The sequence below is a fragment of the Cervus canadensis genome, chromosome 12 (genome assembly GCF_019320065.1).
Source record: "Cervus canadensis isolate Bull #8, Minnesota chromosome 12, ASM1932006v1, whole genome shotgun sequence".
Classification (NCBI taxonomy): Eukaryota; Metazoa; Chordata; class Mammalia; order Artiodactyla; family Cervidae; genus Cervus; species Cervus canadensis.
The window spans coordinates 56,685,955-56,694,498 of NC_057397.1; the positions used below are offsets into that span (position 1 = coordinate 56,685,955).

Genomic DNA, 8,544 nt, shown 5'->3' on the forward strand with positions numbered 1-8,544 from the left:
TTATGTATATTTGTTGTTGTTTAATCGCTGTCATGTCCGACTCTTTGCGAGTCCGTGGACTGTAACCTGTCAGGCTCCTCTGTCCATGGAATTTCTCAGACAAGAATACTGGAGCAGTTTGTCATCTCTTTCTCCAAGGGATCTTCCCAATCAGGGACTGAAGCCATGTCTCTACATCAGCAGGCGGATTCTTTGTCACTGAGCCACCAGGGAAGCCTGCTTATATAGAGATATATATGCATTTGTACGTATTTGTGTATATGCATCACACATATTTATTTGTGCATATATACATACAAGTAGGTACATATTTGTATGTGTATTCATTATATACACACATATATGTGTGTGAATATACATGTGTGTACAAATACATACGTATACACTGTGCTGTGCTGTCCTAAGTCGCTTTAGTCATGTCTAACTCTGCAACTTTATGGACTGTAGCCCACCAGGCTCCTCTGTCCTTGGGATTCTCCAGGCAAGAACACTGGAGTGGGTTTGTATGCCCTCCTGCAGGGGATCTTCCTGATTCAGGGATCAAACCCGCGTCTCCTATGTCTCCTGCCTTGGCAGGAAGGTTCTTCACCACTAGTGTCATCTGGGAAGACCTTGTATATACTGTATAGATGCAAAAAAATTGTTCGAATACATATATATATATGCTATAGAGATACACAAACATTTATAATAAAGGAAATATCACAGATGAATATATATATTTATATATGTTTAAATATGGTATGTTTATATATAATATGCTTATACATACACACATACATATAAAAAAGTGACTTCATATAAGTCAGAATTACTTTTTCTGTAAATCATCTCTTTTTGCCATATGTTTATTAGTGCTGACAATCTCTTTTCTAAGATATTAAAGAGCTATTATAGTTATTGTCAAGAACCATGCAAGGTCTGAGATTCTACACTAATTACAAGCCAAGATGCCAATCTGTCACTGTTTCATGAATGCTGGCAGAAGACACGAGGATCCTGGATCAGAAACAGAACTTTACTCCTCATGATAGAAGCAGTGGCCAATGTGTCACCTTCCCGCTTGTGTGACTTCTCCATCTTCCTAAAGGATGAAGGGAAGGACTCAGCCTGGATGACTGCACACACAGTGGGCAGAATTTACAGAAGAACTCTGAGATTGGGATATTCTTCACTTGAATAGTAAACAGAAGGAAGCCTGCTTTTTCTGTGGGTGGAGATGTTACCTCTTCCCTCAAAGTAGCTTGCTGTAAACCCAAGCCTGAGAGCTGGGCAGAATAAAGTATGGCCAGGCCAGGACCTTGAGTTCTTGGCACATCCAGCAAGAATATGCATGAATTTTCAGGGCTGTGGCGGATCTTCTCTCACAAAAGTTGTACGTGAATGTTATTGGGCTTTCAGGACTTGTATTATATGCAACAAATTTGTTGAACTCTTATTTTGAATGGCTTTTCAGTTGATTCTTTCAGATAAGGTACAATCATTATTTCCTTTGTACATATTTTTTTAATGGTATATATCAGTGTGGTCAAATAATTATCTATTTTATTTGAAAATATATTTTTATAGTAGTATTTACATTACCATATAATGCTGCCATCATCTGTTTTATATACGTATCTTTGGACTTGGATTCCTAGCTCTTTGAACAGAGGCTGAGTGTGTGCCTCTTTGCAGCCCTGGTATCTTATAGAGTGCCTGGAGTGGGTCAGGATAGATATGGATGAATGGATGGATAGGCGGATGGATGGACGGAAGGACTGACGAATGGAGTGAGGCACATATGACTGTATCTTTGATCTACGTTCTCATTATATCTAAGAATACTTCTCTCTTTGTCAAACTTGTTCTAAACAAATTCTCTGTCTAAATTTTATTAGATTGTTTCTGGATATACAAAAGCAACAGCATGAGTTTCTGAAGTGTACTGACAAAGATGAACTGATTTGTTTGACTTTAACAAAGACTATAATGTTGGATGGGACCAATAAATATGAGTCCTCACATTTGCTTTTATTTCATAAAAATATGAAATAAAGTTAACAATTTTAAGCACCACATTCTTTTTTAAAATTTAATTTATTTATTTTAATTGGAGACTAATCACTTTACAATATTGTGTTGGTTTTTGCTAAACATCGACATGGATTAGCCACAGGTGCACATGTGTCCCCCCATCCTGAATCCCCTCCCACCTCCTTCTCCACCCCATCCCTCTGGGTAGTCCCAGAGCACCAGCTTTGAGGGCCCTGCTTCATGCATTGAGCTTACACTGGTCATCTGTTTTGCATATGGTAATACACATGTTATATGTATATTATATATACTATACACATGTTATATGTATATACATATAATGTATATATACATGTTATATGTATATACATATAATGTATCATGTCATTGCTATTGTATCATCATACATATCAATGCTAGTCTCACAAATCATCTCACCCTCACCTTCTCCCATAGAGTCCAAAAGTCTGTTCTTTACATCTGTATCTCATTAAAGCACCACATTCTTGGCTTTTATTCCCTGATTACCCACAACCTTTAAATCAAATGAAGGCTTAAAGAGCTTGTCCCTCAAAGAGTTTACAATTTGCCTTAGCCTAGTAGTACTATGCATTGTCAAAGTAGATTCTCAAAAGTGTACAAATGGTCATGTCACTCTTCTCTTTAAGGAGGAAGCACACACACATCTTTAAGAGGCTCCCTTTTGCCTTTAAGATACTGGCAAAGAGCTTGACAAGAAATCAAAGACTCTCTGATCTTCCCGCTTCTCAAGCTTTGCCATTTAGCATGGCACATCCCCAAACCTAAGATTCAACAATGTCAAAATGATTGGCATTTCCCAAGCAAGTCCAGGACCCCAGGCTTTTGCATACCCTGCTTCTATCTGGAATATCTTTCCGTGTGCCACTTCCTGGCCACTATCTAGTCATCTTTCAAGATTTATTTCAAATTTCACATTTCACAGAAAGCTTTCCCTGAATACTTCTCATGGAAAATTCATCATACTCATTCTTACATCTCCATTGAACTTAATCATACTCCGTTTGAGCACTCATAATATTTTGTTGCAATTACTAATTTGCAAACCTGTGCATTCCTACTATGTCCAATTCATTATTTGGCTCTGGAGTCTAGTTCAAGACCTGGCGTAATGTAGGTATGTTTAACTGTTAGTTTCTCCCCTGCCCCATCCTTCTCTTTATGGCCAATATCTTATTACTGGTGAGAGTATTCATGAGCAGTCAACTCAGAGACCTAACTCCTGTGAAAATACATGAAGAACTGGCATTGTAAAGTAGCTTAATGTGTTCTGTTAATGCTCTTCAGCAACCACAAAGTCAAAAGAGAAGGCTTGATACGTTATATGTGACAACACAGGTCCTAGGAGTATGGGGGTGGGGGGAACATGTGCCCACATATATCACAGGGCGTAGAGAGTTAGTGATGGCACAAAAGCAGAGTCTGTCTTGGGTGTGCCTCTAGATACCTCCTGGAGTATGAGGGGCTGATGACTCAGCTGAGTTCCTTTCTGGAATTTGTCATCATTCTGATGGGTCATCCCAGGTCCCGAGCTCTCTGTGGGACTGGCTGAGGATGCCCTTATTGCCCCAAAGAACTGCCTTCAGTAGACTTCTGGCTTAAAAATCCCCATCTCAGAATCTACTTCCTATAGAGCCCCACAATAAAACTGAGGACTTACGATGTGGCAGAACTTTCCGTTTGTGAGCTCATGGAAAGTGCCCTATTGAAAATATTTCTTGGGACTTCTCTGGTGGTCCAGTGGTTAAGAATCTGCCTTGCAATCAGGGTGTGATCCTTAGACAGGAAACTAAGATCCCACATGTCACAGAGCAACTAAGCCTGTAATTCAGATGGTAAAGCGTCTGCCTGCAAGGCAGGACACCTGGGTTCGATCCCTGGGTCAGGAAGATTCCCTGGAGAAGGGAAAGGCTACCCACTCCAGTACTCTTGCCTGGAAAATCCCATGGATGGAGGAGCCTAGCAATCCCATGGGGTTGCCAAGAGTGGGACATAACTGGGCGGCTTCCCTAAGCCTGTAAGCCACATCTACTGAGCCTACGCTCCACAACTACCGTCAATGCACCGCAAGGAGATCCCTCCGCAAGGAGATCCCTCCGCAAGGAGCTCCCTCTTCAAGGAGATCCCTCTTCAAGGAGATCCCACATGAAGACGCAATGAAAATCCAGTGTGCCTCAGCTAAGGTTGAACACAGCTAAATAAATAAACAATTTTTAAAAAATAAAGTAAAAAATAAAATATTTCTCTGGTATCTTTGTGTTAGTGAAGGCTTTGGGGTATTTTTTATTCTATCTAAATGCTTCTGGGAGTGATATCTGAACTCCCTATGACATAAAACAACCAAATGAATGAACAAATGGACCTTGTGTTTTCTTTTTGTTTCTTTTCTATTTATCTATTTATCAACAGTATAAATCCAAATGATAGTTTCAATTCAACATGAGTGAACTAGAGTTAAAAAAAAAGTGAGCTGAAATACTTATCACCAAAAAAATAAAGAAACGTGATTTTTTTTGTTAGCTCATGAACTTTTATTACAAAGTGTTTAATCCTGATTTTTTATTCAGTTATTAAAAATAGAATGCAGTGTCCCATTATTACCTCTATGTGTCCTAAGAATAGACTCGAAACTCTTCCGTTTTAAGAAATAAGGAAGAAAAAAAAAAAAAAAGAAATAAGGAAGCTAAGCAAGGAAGAAACAGAAGCCAAATGATGCTTCATCACCAGGACCTCCATCTGTGATTATCACACCTACAGGTAAACTGAAATAACCTGCCAATATAAATGAATGTGCATGTGTTCTTTTTTTAATTAATTAGCTTATTTTAATTTAATTTAAAACCATTACAATATTGTGATGGTTTTTGCTACACATCAATATGAATTGGCCATAGGCCTACTTGTGTTCCCTCCATCCTGAAACGCCCTCTCACGTCTCGCCCCACTCCATCCCTCTAGATTGTCACAGAGCACCACCTTTGGGTGCCCTGCGTCATACATCAAACTCCCACTGACTATTTTACATATGGTAATGTATATGTTTCAATGCTGTTCTCTCAAATCAAAAAACAGTGGTTAGATACCACGAAGTAGGTGACAGTGCCTTAACCATATGCGTGTTGTCAAGCCCAAGAGCCTCTTCCAACTTTGTCAAAGGAAGTTCTCACCTTTTCTCCTTTCACACAATATGCACATGTTCTCTTTAGTTGATTAATTAAGCTCCCTTTTCCTTGACATGGACTGGTTCTTTATTTAAACCAGCAAAATATCAAGGCCAGAAGATCAGTATCAACTTGTTGACTGGCTTCAATATTTGAAGTGCCAGAAGGAAAACAAAGCTTTCTGCAACAGTTTCATGAAACTGTATTGATAAAGGTGACTTTGGATGAAGGTACATTTCCACTGGCACAGCCAATTTAGAACAAAACTGTTTTTGGAATTCTCCACGGTCTTTAAAAAAAATTACCTTCTTTACCCTCTTTCTGGGTTTCCTTGGTAGCTCAGATGATAAAGAATCCACCTGCAATGCAGGAGACCTGAATTCAATCCCTGGGTTTTGTTTTGTTTTGTTTTTTATAAATACAGATGCAGATTCATGTCATTAGACCTTCTGACTCCTCCACAAGTCTGGGGTAAGGCCCTGGAATCTGTAGGCTTAACAAGTTCCCTAGGGGTTTGGGATGATCAGCTGGATTTGGGAACTGCTAATCTGTGAATTTCATTCTTGTCAAGAGTTTAAAACTTCGTGATTAGCCTTCTCAGAGGATTTGCCTTTTAAAGAGCATCTTAGAGAAAGGCAGTGCTTAACTGAAGGGAATAAATCAGAGCAAAAAGTAGAGAGATCGGACAATCCATGTCCAACTTATCAAATCAAACCCCACAGAAATCATCTTACCCAATCTGCCCTTTGCAGTCCACTGAGGTCATTTGTGTCTGTCTCAAGGTCCAAGATAAAGGAGAAACGGAAGAGAATAGCTGCCTCTCTTCCCACCCTGGCAGCGCCCTCTTCCTCTTTATCCTCATCCTTTCTCCCTTCCCCTCTTTCATTTCAGAGATTTGTGTACTAATCCTTTCCTTTCCAAAAAAGAAAAACAATCATCACAAGATGCTGTAATTTATAAAGGCATTCAAAGGACAAAATTAAACCAAAGCACTCAAAATTAAACTGTGTACGTAAGGACAGAGAACCTAAAACAGCTCAGTTATAAAAGACTGCCAGAGGAGGCGGCAGCCACTTCCTCATGACTAACCCCAGACAAGTGGCCCCCATGCTCTGAAACTGCGTGCGTGTGTCCTCTCTGCCCACACTCTGATGCAGGCAAACAATGCTGGGTCTTGGCACCAGTTGTTAAAAATAAACTGGGAGCTCTCAGAGGAAAGACTGTCTTTGCAGGGAGACATACCGTGAGGGCTTGAGCAAAGAAACTCTCCATCCCCAGCACTGGGAAATATCTCAGCGGGCACAGCTGGCCCACCAGCCGCCAGAAGAAACCCAGCCTGAGATCGCTGCTTCAGAGCCTTCAAAGGAGCAACAAAGAAGCAATATTGTCAAGTTCCCTCTGTGATCCTCGTTTTTTATCCCGGGATTTTAAGAAGAGACCACACCAGCCCTGATGGGGGTTAGGAGTCAAGCACCTGTAATTTTCTTGCATTTGACACATGGGTTCAATAAAAGTCCCTGCAATTTTCTGAGGATATTTTTCTCTGCATCTTGAGCTCATGGGTAGTTTAAGGGAAGATTAATCCAAGGGCTTGCTGTATTATACTTAACCTCATTAAAATATTGCTTTGGAAGACGTGTTTAATACCCAAGGATCTTGCTGATCCTCTTTATTAATCCCTTTAAAGGAACTCCTTAAACAGTGAGCAGAGCTGAATAGTACAGTTTTCTTTTAAGTTCAAGTTTCACTTTACTACCAGGGTGCTTACCATCAAGGTTTGGTGATCCCTGAGGACACTGACATATAGGCTCTGTAGTCTACATGTTATCCCAGACTTTTACAAGGATAGAGAAATGGGAAGGGTCTGTAGGGAGACAAAAAAAGTAGCTGAGTGGCCCCATCTCTCTCCTCAACCACACTAAGTGTTCCCACAGGATAGAAACCAAACTAGCAAGTGTTTATGAACCACTTATTAGGTAAGCAATGTTCTGACTCATGTAAACCAACAATATTATGAAGTGGGTGCTATTGGGAAATCTGTTTTACTCATGAGGAAACTGAGGTGAGTAACGTGCCCTGATAACTTGCCTGGGAGCCACTAAAAATTAACCATGTGGTCATTCATGGTGGTTTAGTTGCTAAGTCATGTCCAACTCTTGAGACCCCATGGACTATAGCCTGCCAGGCTCCTCTGTCCATGGGATTTCCCAGGCAAGAATCCTAGAATGGGTTACCATTTCTTTCTTCAGGGTATCTTCCCAACCCAGGAATCAAACCTGGGTCTATTACATTGCAGGCAGACGCCTGCATTGCAGATGGATTCTTTACTGACTGAGCTACAAGGGAAGCTCTGAGGTAATTCAGGATATGGCTTCCCTGGTAGCTAGGACGGTAAAGCATCTTCCTACAATGCGGGGGACCCGGGTTCGATCCCTGGGTCAGGAAGATCCCCTGGAGAAGGAAATGCAACCCACTCCAGTATTCTTGCCTGGAGAATCCCATGGACAGAGGAGCCTGGTGGGCTACAGTCCATGGGGTCGCAAAGAGTTGGACACAACTGAGCGACTTCACTTCACTTCACTTCACGAATTCATCAAATATCCCCCATGGCCCATCCAACCCTGAAAGATCTACCTAGCTTGTTGTCAACATATCATCCTTCCTTACTGAACTCCAATCGCTTGCCCCTGTGGCCCCTTTCCCATCCTAAAACCATAGGTGATCCAGAGGAGTGTCACCACCTCCCAGAAGAAAGGACTTTCCTTGCCTTCAGGAGAACCGGCTCCTTTTCTGGCTTTTTCCTGAGTCATCTTGAACAAGTCTGAGCCTCCATACTCTGATTTTCAAAGATTGTTATGAAGCTCCAATGAGTTAAGATATGTGAAAGTTCAGAGATAGCACACTCAGTCGTGTTCCACTCTTTGCAACACTTTAAGCCCACCAGGCTCTGTCCATGGGACTTTTTTAGGCAAAAATACTGAAGGGGGTTGCCACTTCCTTCTCCAGGGGATCCTCCCATCCTAGAGACCAAACCCAGGTCTCCTGCATTGCAGGCAGATTCTTTACCTGTTGAACTATTGGGAAAGCCCCACCATACAGGAAAAACCAACTATAAACTGTAAAATGTTGACCAACACTGGTCATAACTATTAATAAAAATGTGAGACATAATTCAATAGCAATGAAAGAAAACACAACCAGTTCTGACACAGTCAATATATTTGGTGCAAAATCATGTTATGTTGATAGTTGAATAAGGTAATAAAACAGGCTAAAATATAAATATATTCTTAGGACCCTGAGTCAGTAATATTGAAAGCAGGTAATG

At 40.8% G+C, this 8,544-nt stretch overlaps 1 non-coding gene across 1 annotated transcript; it reads right to left on the reverse strand.

The window, feature by feature from the left end:
• Positions 1–5,118: 5,118 nt before the first annotated feature.
• Positions 5,119–5,244, reverse strand: LOC122451550. Its single transcript, XR_006272448.1, has one exon. It is a non-coding gene; the product is annotated as a U6atac minor spliceosomal RNA (small nuclear RNA).
• Positions 5,245–8,544: the final 3,300 nt, after the last annotated feature.